Consider the following 13,604-nt stretch of genomic DNA (forward strand, 5'->3'; position numbering starts at 1 on the left):
GTCTGGACAGGCACTTTGTTGAGCTTGTCTGAGACCAATAACTTGCTGCCCATGGTAGGTGACCGGACTTGATGATCTTACAGGTCCCTTCCAGTTCTGTGGTTCTATGATTCTATGAAGTCCTACAACCAGCAGAAAACTGCCTAGTCTATTTGGGCAAATGAAACCCATCTGAGTAACCCACACCTGAGCTTCTCATTGCCCTGGTCCCGAAAGTCCAATCCCCTACCAAGTTTCCTCAGCATCAAGGATACTGGTTTTTGATTTAAAAAAAAAAAAAGCAAAAAACAAAAAGTGCCAGTTTTTGGATTAAAAAAGTAACCCCAAATCCACATTTTTCTGTGATTAAAATGAAACACCACTAACATATATATGTGTGTGTGTGTGTATTAGGATTTAGGATATATATAGGATTTTTTTTTGTTTTTATCAGAGGAAAAAAAGGAACTCCAAATCCACATTTTTCCATGTTTAAAACAAAACTATTAGTGGAGTTTTTTTTTCTTTTTAATCATGGAAAAATGTGGATTTGGGGTTACTTTTTTTAATCTGAAAATTAGGGATTTTTTTTTTTTATCAGAGAAAACCAGGATCCCTGCTCAGCATGCTGTCTCTCTTTTGCCCTCCTTGTGAGAGGGCTCTGTTCCTTTGTGGGTCTTCCTTCTGTGATGGGGTATCACTCTGCTTTTCATTCTCTGCTGGCTCCCTTGCTTCTGAGGAAGCCCTTATCTTACTTTTCCTATTATCACCTTCGGACAATTACTGTCTGACCCACAGGTGATAGTCTTTCTGATGCTGAGTTAATTGATTTCTCCTTTCTTCTTCCTTCATGCCTTCTCTCTGGGTAGCATTTCTTATTTCATCTGCTTATTTATTTGCACAGCAGCTGTTACAATGATCCTGATCCTTTTTGTAACAGGAACCTCTGGCTCAGTGTTATGCTCACTCTGTGCAATGTGGTCACCTGTTTTCAACCACCTCTGGGTGTGTGTAGATGAAACAGGGCCCCTAAACTGAAGCAATGGGTTTTTGAAAACACCACTTCAATTTAGGGCCAAGTAAACCCCCATGTTGTGCACACACCCTCTCTGGCGGCAGGAAGCAGAGGGTGTGCTCCAGCAGTTGGAGCAGTCCCTGGGCTGGGAGAGAGGGGTTTGTGCTTCCCTCCCTGCAGGCACCCTGCTCGGGTGGTCCCAGGGGGAACCACAGCTGCGGAGGGAAACACCTGGCCTCCATGCAGCTCAGGCAGGCAGGTTCCAGGAAAAAAAAAAAAGATTGCTGATTTTCTTTTTTTTCTTGGGTGGGTGGAGCCTGCCTTCCCGGACTGCTGCCAGGATGCCTGCACAGGCTTCCTGCACAGCCTCTGAGCTTCATGGAGCCTGGTGTTTCACTCCATGGCTGTAGGGCAGCAAACTAAAACTGTTTGGAGGAGTTTTAGTTTACTGCACCCTAAGCCATTTTAAGGCACATTACGCTGCCGAATTTGCTACAGAGGATGGAATTACTGCGCAATATGTTGACGCATGCAACAACCAACACCATTCAAGTGGTGCAAAAGTATTTAACACACTTTAAAGTGTTTTGCACACATGCCCCTCGTTTCATCTACACACAGCCTCTGATACCATGTCATATTGTAAGTTCAGTTCACTGAGGCAACAGCCACTTTAACGAGGAGGGTTCTTTATGCTCACAGCACACACACAGCCATCAGACTCTCTCTCTCCAGCTCTGTCCAACCCACCTATCTCTAAAGACATGCAATCCTAAAAAAAAAATAAGAACCTGCCCCTCCTTCCCTTTCACTCTTCCAGAGCCACAGCAGAGCACAATCCTGGCTTTTACATTGTGGGATAAGGGGCTTCCTGTAATGATTTCACTCCCACAGTGAATAACAACTATGAATGAGGAAAAGAACAGACCTTTAATGATACCACAGCATAGGGTTCCTCTAGCACAGACCATGTGGCTTCCTCCATCTTGATTTCTCTTTACTCTCCAGGGATCATGTTCAAATTCCTCACATGATAAGACATTCCCTTGTAAGGGACTGTCTCCAAAATCTAACCCTTATCACTACATCTTCCCCCCTCCCTTTTTAAAATAAAAATAACCATCACTGTATGACAACAAACACTCCACAACAATAAAAGACAAAACCACCACCATACCAAACAATCCATAACCTACAGAGGAGAGGTTACCACCACTTCACTCTGGAGTGAGCCTTTGCCACTCACTTTCCTATTCTTCAGGTCATTTTAATTTATTCACAGACCCCTATGAGCCTTTCTGGCCATTTCACCTGTCTCTTGGATCTCCAGAGTATTGGCTCCTTATTGGAGGTTTGGGGGCTCTCTGTTGGGTCATTAGTATCTTCACCTTCTGAGGATGAGGAGGAGGAAGAGGAACTAGGAACCGTTAACTGAGGCTGATCCAAGTCCATATCTCCTGCTGATGTCCAAGAGCTAAGTGGAAGCACGACTAAGTCTTGTCGATTATGTCAAAGCATGCTCCCATGATCTGTTTGAACTATCATGGTTGACTGGTGCCTTCTGAATCTGGGGGGGGCACCTGCAGAAGCCAGTGACCTTGTTGGTAGGGTTGGTGCCCCACCTGACAGCATCAGTGTCAGCCATCAGGGTGGGCACTGGCCCTGTCAGGGGGTGCACGTGCATCCCCGTCACCCACTAGCAGTCGCCTATGTGAACTAGATAGGACAATGGGTGCACTGGCTGTTTCACCATACCCTGCTGGTCCCATGCTCAACAAGTATTTCCTCAGACAAACTCTGTCACCTTGTTTTAGTAGTGACAGCTCACGAGCTCTTGTATCAAAGTAGTATTTCTGTTTCTTCTTCTAATCTTCTTTTATTCTCCTTATGGCTACCATGTTAGGACTTTCCAATAAGGTGTTAGTAATGGGAAGATTCAACTGTATCCACCAGCCCTTTAACAACTGTGCTGGAGACGAGCCATTGTCCAGAGGTGTGGTATGATAAGGCAGTAGCACTTTATGTAAATCCCCTCCACTGTCCAATACTTTTTTTGTTAGGTTTTTCACCAGCTGAAGGGATTGCTCTGCAAGGCCATTCGATTGGGGATAATCGGAACTTGACACGGTATAACAAAAATCCCAGTCCATGGCAAATTACCTAAACTCTGCACTGGAGAACTGTGGCCCATTATCACTGAATACTTCATCTGGAATTCTACGCCTTGCAAATATGATCTTCAAGCAAGCTATCACTGAGCAACTGCTGGTACATTGCAGTGTACAGATTTCCAGATACAAAGAGTAATAATCAGTCACTATTAAAAATACATCCTGGAGTTCCACATAAAGAGATTGGTGCCCACCTTCTCATTGGCCCTGTGTGGAACAGGATGAAGCTTTAGTGGTTCTGCCTGCTGGCAGGGACTGAATTTTGAGCAGGTGGAACAGTTTTCAACTGTATTAGCAATGTCCTAATTGATCCTTGGCCAATACATCACCTCTTTTGCTTGATTCTTGCATTTCTTAATACCTAAGCGTCCCTCATGGATCTTCTGTACCATTCCTCTTTGGAGGGTCCGTGGTATTATGACTTTACTGCCCTTGAAAATAACTTCTTCAATGACTGAAAGTTCATTTGGCATTCATGTCGGCAGTTCCAGTAGTCCCACACATGCAAGTCACAGGTACTCCTGTCCTCTGGCCAACCTGAAATTATAATTTCTTTCAGAATCCCTAATGAGTTGTTCTCTTATTTGTTGTAGCCTCCTGTCCATGATCAGAAGTGAACTAACAATCAAGATGACATAGGCTTGCATCTCTGTCTTGGAGGTCTTTTCTGCTTGTCCAGTAGAGGCTATTGCCCTGGACAGCACATCTACTGTAAACAGAAACTTGCTGGGTATGTAGTTCACAACTTAGTCATGCTTCTGCAGCTTAATCATCATTCTTTGAATCCGTAAAGTGCAGTCATTCAGAGGCTTGTGAAACAGTGCTATCAAGGGCTTGTGGTCTGTTTCTACATTCACTTTCTGCCCATAAATATATTGACTGAATCTCTGGCATGCAAACAAAATTCCTAACAACTCTTTCTCAATCTGTGCGTACCTGCTTTCTGCCTCAGCTAGTGATTTAGATGCATAGGTTACCCTCAGTTTTCAAAATTCTGCAGTAGTATAGCACCTAATCCCAACTGTGATGCAACTGTTGATATGTGTATTGGTTTTTCAGGAGTATAGAATTTTAATACAGGTTCTTGTATTAATTGTTGCTTCAATGACCTCAATGCTTTCTCCTGTTCTGGATTCCAGCACCATTCATTTTTACTCTCAAGAAGAATTCTTAGAGGTGCAGCTGTTGTAGACAGGTTTGGTATGAACCTTCTAAGATAATTTATCATTACCAAAAAGCATTGCAAGTCTCTTTGACTGAGGGCATGGCATCAATTTAATAGCCTGAATTATTTTCTTGTCTGGTTTCACCCCTTCTCTAGAAATAATGTCTCTCACAAATGTCAAATCTGTAGCTCCAAAAACACATTTCTGTCTATTGAGTTTCAAATTTGCAGACCAAGTTGCCTCCAACACCTCTTGGAGCCTTTGACCATGCTTCTCCTTGGTGGAGCCCCAGATGATGATATCATCCATAGAGGTGTCTACACATGGAATATGCTCATAAATCATATGTATAGTTTTGTGATACACCTCTGGAGCTGAAGCTAAACCAAAAGGTAAATGCAGAAATTGATACCTTCCAAATGGAGTATTGAATATACATAATATAGAACTTTCCTCTGTTAACTTCAGCTGCCAGAATCCTGAAGAAGCATCTAATTTACTGAAGAACTGCGCATTCACAAACTGAGCCATAATTTCTTCTCTGGTGAGCAATTTAAAATGTTCTCTCTTTATGGTCTTATTGAGATTCCTTGAATCCAAGCATATCTGCAGCTGTCCATTATTCTTGTCCACAGCAACTAGGGAGTTCACCCACTCTGTTGGCTCCTCCCATTTTCTGTATTACCTGGGCTTCCTCCATCCTTTCTAGCTTTGCCTTTAGTTTATCACAGAGGACAAGAGGCACTTTTCTGCATGGGTGTATAACTGGGGGGACCTGTTTATTTATTTGACTTGTATTTTCCCCTGGTAAGCAATCAAGGTTGAAACAAATCTTGATATTCCAAAATAAGGTCCTCATAACCTGAGCCAGAGTGTTCTAATGCAAGCACCCGGTTAATCAAATTGAGCTTTTCACAAACTGCTAGGCCCAAAATAGGTGTCACCTTCTTAGGTACTACAATGACTGCAAGATTGTACACTACATTTTTATGTTTGATGTAGGGGAGGCACTTTCCCTTGCCCAGTATCTTTGCTGAATAGGCAGTTATGGTTACTTTTGTAGGCCTCAGTTTTGGTTTACTTTCAGCCTTTTATAATCTTGCTCTGGTAAAATGTTCACCTGAGCCCCTGTATCCAGTTTGAATGGAATCTTTATCCCATGCACTTCCAGTGGCAGGATCCAGTCCTTGTCAGTAGCTCTGTTCGATTCTACTATATCTATATAATACTCTCTCTCTGGAGTATCTTCAACCATATGCACCTGGACTTTATGGACTTGCACTTTGCAACATTTGGCAAAATAATTATTCTTACCACAATTCAAACAGAGCTTTCCTAATGCAGCACATAGTCTAGAGCCATGCTGCATTTCGCACGGGCTGCATGCTTGCCTGTACTCCATCTGCCCCGTAGTAGTAGTTGTGGTAGCTGGGGCAACAACCATTTGAAGTGGCCTTTTCTGTCTGTCTTTACTATGTATTGCATGGACAACACCTTCAGCTGCATTGAGCTCTTTGGCCTGAGCCTTCATTGTTTCAGCTGCTCTACAAATCTGTATACAGAAAAAGCTTTGTTATCCAGCACCCATGGGGAATGGGGAGTGCCGGATAACCAAATATGCTGGTTATCTGAGAGGCCCAAACAGGTGTCTTTGCCTGTTCAGGCTACTGCCTTTCCTGCCACGTCCGGAGCGCTGCCACCCCTCCCACTGTGTTGCTGCCCTTCCCACTGCGAGGGACAGGGAGGGGGCAGAAGAGAAAGGGAAAAAAGAACTGTTATCGATGGGGCTCGGCAGCACAGGCTGCTTTGCCCCAGGCCATGGCGGATCGGTGAAATTGGAAGTGCCAAGGTGGGCACTTCCGGTTTCACTTTTACCTTACAACCTGGCATGCCGGTTAATAGAGCATGCCGGCTTGTAAGGTGCTGGATAACATGGCTTTTACTATAGTTTTTTCTAGGGATAGGTTTCCTTCCCATAGCAGCTCCTCTCTTAGTCCATTGTCTATAATGCCATAAATGATTCTGTACCTGATCAGAAAATCTGTTACATCCCCAAAAGCACAGGTCTTGCTAAGCCTTTTTAACTCTGTGATATAATGATTTCATCTGGTTTTTGCATGCACATAAAAAAAATGTCTTTCAAAAGTCTCATTGCGTTTTGGCACACAATATTCTTCAAATTTATTCAATATCTCATTTAACTTCATCTTTTGGCCTGGAGCAAATGTAAAGTTGTTGTATACCTCAAGCATTTCTTCCCCTACCACATGCAGGAAAATAGATTATTTAACTTTATCAGTTTTCTCTTCTGCTCCTATAGCCACTAAGAACAACTCAAACCTTTGTCTAATTTTTCTCCAATTCTCAGCTATATTGCCTGACAATGAAAGGCACGAAGGGGTTTGTAACACATCCATGTTTAACTGTGTCTCTGAGCTGGTTACACTTCTGCCTTGAGAGAGGGCACTACTTGCAGAGGCCTTTGTTCCTTGCTGAGTGTAGCTTCCAGGCCCTGAATTACCAGCTTTCTGCTAGGGATAATGCCACAGATCAATCCAATTTTCCCCATTCACCACTTCTGACACCATGTAATGATTTAGGTCTTGCAGTGAATAATGACAACTATGAATGAGGAAGAGAACAGACTTTTAATGATACCACAACACGGAGTTCCTCTAGCACAGACCATGTGGCTTCCTCCATCTTGAGTTCTCTTTACTCTCCAGGGATCATGTTCAAATTCTTCACGTGATAAAACATTCCCTTGTAAGAGGCTGTCTCCAAAGTCTAACCCTTATCGCTACAGACTCCCTCCAGATGGCTAATGATCTGGGGAAACATTGATAGTGAATTATAAACCCTGTTAAAAGTGTGCTGTCCCAGACTTTGGGAGAGGTTTCCAGCATTGGACAGAGTGCCCATGGGATAAGTCTTTATAATTATGCCCCACAATCCTCTTCCCTCCAGTTTTAGCAGCAGCATGGAGCTGCAGTCTAGTGATTTTGTTTGAACACAGCAACTCAGACTTGCCATGTGAGCTGCTTTAATTTTTCATTGTCACTGCTGTATACCTAGTGTGTAGTTTCCATTTACTGGACTCTGTTCTCTCTTCCAGTTCTAGTGCGTGCAGGTTCTTTAACCACTGGATGCATGTACATCTTTTCCACCATTCAAAGGAATAGATTGACTATTTGGGCCTAATTTGAAATCTCTTGCTTTCACAATATCTTTTGCTTCATTTACACCAACAAATAGCAATTGCTGAAGGGCAGATGGCTTGAATATGTAAACATTTTTATAGGTATCAAAAGAGATTCTGTAGCAGAAGAAAACATATGATGCTAGCATTTTTATATACTCCCCAAGTAGAGTTTGTAAAGTATGGAAATCTGGGGTCTGGCTTGCACTGAGAAAACTGGCAGCAACGTGGCTTGAATATAATTTGAACCATCATGTGCAGTATTACAGTGATCTGAGTTGATGGGTTTTTATGCCCTGGAATCTGCTCTGCTTTTTTCTGAAATGATTTTTGGTCATGTTTTCCTGATATATACTGGAAGGATATACAGCCAGAAAAAAAAGGAAAACTTGTACTGTTACATGTCTTATAGCAATGCTCAGTCCTTTTTCTCCAGTCTTCTTTTGACCTTCCTCTATAATATATATAAATAATACTCTGAATAGGTCTATTTATATATATATATATATATATATATATATATATATATATATAACAACAAGCAAAAAACATTCAAATGTCAAAGGAACTGAACCAAAATGTTTCAATCATTTGACATGTACAAGATGCAGAAATGAATGACAGATGCTTTACTTACTCCAAACCAGATGTCATTTTTATTTTAAAAATCTCTTTTTGCATTCCTGAAAACAGTGCTTTCTTTTCCCTGCTCACAATATAAATACGCAGAACTGGAGGGAAGAAGAACATAGAATAGATACTTTCTAAATACCAATATCTTTTCATAGCCAAAACAAATTCAATGATTTTTTGTTGATCTCAAGGCATCAGTGAATAAGAAACTCTGTAGGGATTACAATCTTTGAGTAAAACACTTCCTTTTAAGACTTTATAGGGGCCTTTATACCAAATTCCACTTTGGAACAGGGATTAAATCCTTTCTCAGGTGACTGTACAGCATTCCTACTCTCTCCTAAGGCCTTTTTACCATTTTGCAAAGCTTTGGTAGTGTTTGGCACTGGCAATTTAATTCATATGCACCCCAGCATAGCTAGCAACATGTTAGACCTTGATTGGTTTAAGCATTGTTCAATCTCAGGAAAGAAAATGGCTCTCAAAAAGTGATTACCTAGTATAGTTCTTGTGAACCAGATGGAAGAGATATGGCCATTAAAGGAAATTTTATTTAAAAAATGGGGAAGAAAAAAATAGCAACAAGAGAAAATAGTAATTTAAATGTATTGAGTTTTTAACATTAATGCTACAAGGGACAGTTAGATAGCATGAAAGCCCTAGCCTGCATCTAACATTCCTCCAGCTTAGATTAGTGAAGCATAAAAAGATTGATCTGAAGCAGAAAAAGTGATTCACACACACACACACACACACACACACACACACACACACTGCTTTTGGAGGTATATACACACATATATAACATACATAATATACACACACACATAAAACATGTGTACGTATAGATACACATCTATATCTATACATACATACACACGTTTTATGTGTGTGTATATTATGTATGTATACCTCAAAAAGCATTGGGGGGTGTATCAATCATTTTCTTTTTCTTTATATGTATCTATACATACACACACCTCAGAAAGCATTGGTGATCTTTAATATGTCTGAAAAGGCATTTTTTCCGCACAATATTATCAATGTATTTTTGGCATATTCTTCAAATTTCTTTAAATGGCAGCAAAAGCAGTCTTATATTTAATTGATTTTCTTTACAGTATTAGTTATGGGTTCTTGATTTATATAAGTTTAATGCGTTGGAAAGGATTGATTGTTTTCCTAAAATCATTGTCAAACTGAAATATATCAGGGACTGTTAATACGTGTCCCTATAGGTAATTTAGAAAATTAAGCTTCATAGTTGATTACTGTGTTAGAAGATTTCCCCTCACCCTGTTTTTTACAGTTTGCCTTTGGAATATGTGACCATTAAGGGCCTTTTTATTATTCTGATTGATATAATTTAGTAAAAGAATTGCATACAATACAGTGTATTTTCTCTTTATCTTGGAGCATTATTGTTAAAGATCAAATATGACTCATGGGAGGTTCATCTATAGTCCATTTGCAATACAGAATGGAAGCAGATTATGAGAACAGTTAAAGCAAAAAATCCCAGCAACCTGCACTGTAGGTAATTTCATCATATCCTTTTGTTTTTTTGCACAAATGCAAGTTGTTTCCAATACATAGAATTTACATGAATAAAGGGTTGTTCAAAGTTATGTCTTGACCAACTGTTCTTTAATGTTATCCAGAGATGCAACTCTTGAAAGCATCAAAGCAGCTTAGAAAATTGAACAATCATATCTTTTATTCTTCTAAGAAAGTAGTTTTGATTTGGCCCAGTCCTTTCAAAATAGCACCATTAAAGCAAAGAATAGAATACTTTACACTGTAAGTAAATTGTCACATGATTTTTTTTGTTGTTGTTTCATTATAGTTAAGTTTACTTTGAAATAGTGTATATACAGAATTACTGTGAGGAGACACTGGGTGCATCTACATGAGACGCTAACTGCATAGTTGTTACTGCACAGTCATTTAGTATTTACATAACCAAGTACTAAATGATTGTGCAGTAACTAGCATTATTGCACAGTAGCATCATGTCACAGTTGCCTAGTGATTCTTACTGCACAGTAACTCATTACTAATGTGCAGTAGTAACGAGCTAACGGGCAGTAAGTGTCTCATGCAGATGCACCCACTGAGAAGTCCAAATATGTTCTAAGATGAAAGTAGGCATGAGGTAGAGAGGCGACAGTTGAGGATGCAGTCTGTGTTTAAAATGACCATCATAAATTCAGTACACAAACAGTCCTGGAAGGATCATATTCTCACCTAATAAACACTGTCTTAAATTTTTTTTAAATGGTTTCTCTTCTACATAAAATATCTAGAATGTGATGACCATGTTAGTTACTTAGATTGATTTAATTAGAAGCAGCATAGGTGAGACATGCTGTTCCTGTTACAGCTGAGACTTAAAATAGATTGCTGTAAATAACCTTTTATGAGTAACAAAACCTTGTACAATCCCTGATAATTAATTCATCACCCATGTTGACACTTGAAACACTTGTATATGTTTTAGTTGCATCTGATTCACAGTGGGGATATTTCCATAAAATTCACTGGACACTCCACTTTTTTGTTATGAATGTTTATGCTCGTGGTGTCAAATCTGTATGTGATAAAAACAAATCTGTTTTCTTTTTTATTCAGCTGACTATCTGACTCAGGAAATATAAAGACTAGTACTATTGCTGGTTAGTAAATTGCTAGTTAGTGAATTCCTCCTAAGAATAATAGAAATTGGTTTGCTCATAAGTGAATTTATAGGATCTAATTCTCCTCTCAAGGTGGTGTCAAATGACTCAGTGAAACTGAATGGACTCTTGCCAGTGTAAATCTGGGGTGAGCACTACACTCTGTCAGTTTTTAAGACTTTTTGACAAGTTAAAGACCCAACCCTGACATAAAAATAAAACCACAGAACAATTCCCTACCTTCTCTTTTAAATATAGTTCCCTGCAATTAAAAAATCATCTGTGTTGAATGGTGGCCTTCCATCTAATGAGGCAAGGCCCTAAAACTGTTCTCTTCTCTGTCCTACTTCGAGCAGTCAATGGTGGAACTAATGTGAAGTTGCAGTACCCATCAATTCAGACTGTGCACCCACTGTGATTTCATTTATCAAGTTTTTGTTTTGCACTAGGCAGACCAGAAAGAAAATGGATGTTCTATGGATTTGCTTTCGATTGTAATGATTGGTCTAGGGATTCTTGTTTTATACTCTCTTGATTATGAGAACTGGTCTTATTCTGGAACAAGAAAAAAATCAAAACATTACTCCAGCCTGCATAAAACTGATGTACCGTAACACCATTGAATTGCATGGACAGACTCAGTTGTTTTTCCTCAGGGGATAGAAAACATGCTATCCAGTTTCAGGTTTAGTGGAAAGTGGGTCCTGCTTGACAGCACATGTACTGTGCCATGCAGAATCCCCCAACCAGAAGCTCATTGTGGTCCTTAAGGAAAAAAACCAGCGTGCTGCATCTTTCTACCCTCTATTTATCTTGGGGAATTTTGTCTTGAACATCAGGACTAGAGGAGCAGATGAGGGCATCCATCAAGATTTCTGTTCCCTGAAAAATACTGGCTGGAAATGTATCACTTACAAGTTTTTATGGGTCAAAGATTTAGCAGAGATTATGTGGTTAGCATACCTGCAGTCAAGCAATTGGGCTATGGCTGTGTCCTAGCCACTGAAACACACTGTCTCCCTATAAATTCTCAAACAGCATACCATATTGTATTTCTGTATTCTTTCACATTTAAGCAGAAAGGCAGACAAGTGAAAATGACAAACAACACCCACCCCCCCTTTGTCATTCAGATACTTAGGAGCCTCAAAAAGTGGTACTCTTTGTATTCAGCTAGGATTCTGGATTCAGGTCAAATTTTATTTCATCCAAGTTAGCTGGCCATCTTTACCCTTCATGTAGCCTCACAACAGTCAGACCTACTGGAGAAACAAAAATAGATTCAGCTAACAGCCAAGTCAAAAGAACTAATAATTTCTGTGCAGTTATTGCTTCCTTCAGGGGCCCAGATAAACTGTCCCTGTGAAGTAATGGTGAACCAGCTTTAATTTGGGGGAATGGGAAGAGGCGAATACTGGAAGTTTTTTTTTCTGAAGATATCAAGAATTCCATATTTGCAGAAAGAATTTAGAAAGACTAAAAAGGGAAACATTTAAACTTGAGTGCTGGTAAAGAAGGGTCAGTTATACAGATGGAACATAAAAGAATTGAAGGTGTAGAGCATGGGAGGGCAATTGTTTTGACTGCAGGGCCACTTAATGAGTTTTCATGAGCTGTAGAGGGCCACAACAGTAGCCCCACCCCTTGACAGGTGCCCTGCCCCCTGGTCACCATCTTAGGACCAGAAGTCCCACGTCCTAACCCCTGAACTTTGCCGCCAGAAGTCCCAGCTCTTGTCCCTGGAAGTATTCCTTTGTGGGGGGGCCAGGGGTTGTCAGGTTGGAACCAGAAAAAAACCCAAATCATATACTAAAAGTCAAACATCTGGTATAACATATTTTAATTTTATTTCAAAAAAAATATTTTGTCTTGATTTATGTGTGTTTGCATAGTGTATATAGAGATGATTGCATAAGAGCACAACATACAGTCTTACTCTTGTATGTTGTGGTGGGGGCTGGAGGTGTAGGGGAGTATGTGGGATATGGTTGTGGGGTGAGTATGTGTGTCTGTGGTGGGAAATGGGGTGTGTATGTCTGTGGGTGGGTGGCTGTGGGGTTTCTGAGGGGATGTGGCTGTGTGTGTGTGGTATGTTACGGCAATGTGTATATGTGGGAGAGTTATGGGAGGGTGTGGGTGTTCGTGGGGTGTGAAGGAGGGTGAAGGGTATGGGGACCCCCCCACACCCCTCCATGGTGCACAGATTCAGTTGGTGCTCGTGGTGTTCGTGGCCTATGCAGTTGCAGCCGCCAGGAGGTTTGCGGCTACAGCCAGTACAGGGAGCTGCATGTGGTGGCAAGGAGCAGAACTAAGTCAGCCTGCCTCTATCATGCAGGGTTCATGTGCAGCTCCCAGCACTTATGTGCCACCGGGGGAAGCCCTGCACAATATAGCTGGCTGACTTCCCCACTCCCTGCCGCCACACGCAGCTCATGGGATTCCACTAGAAGTAGTGGGGAGCACCGTCCTGTGCTTTCTGGTGAAGTCCTGGCAGGTGCACTTGGTGGCAGGGAGCAGGGAAGGCAGCTGGCTCTATTGCGCCAGGCTTCCCCTTGGTAGTGTGTGCATGCTGGGAGATGCATGTGAGCCCTGCGTGATAGAAGCAGGCCACCCTGACTCTACTTTTTGCCACAATGTAGAGCTCCCAGAACTGACTGGAGCCACATGCCACCAGGCAGCAGCACTTGTGCGGGCCAGGAGTACCCCAGGGGCCCTCTACTTGCTGCTGCTGCTGACACTAGTGATGGGGATCGTGTGTCAAGGAAA

Source organism: Alligator mississippiensis, chromosome 1 (assembly GCF_030867095.1).
Source record: "Alligator mississippiensis isolate rAllMis1 chromosome 1, rAllMis1, whole genome shotgun sequence".
NCBI classification, from domain to species: Eukaryota; Metazoa; Chordata; order Crocodylia; family Alligatoridae; genus Alligator; species Alligator mississippiensis.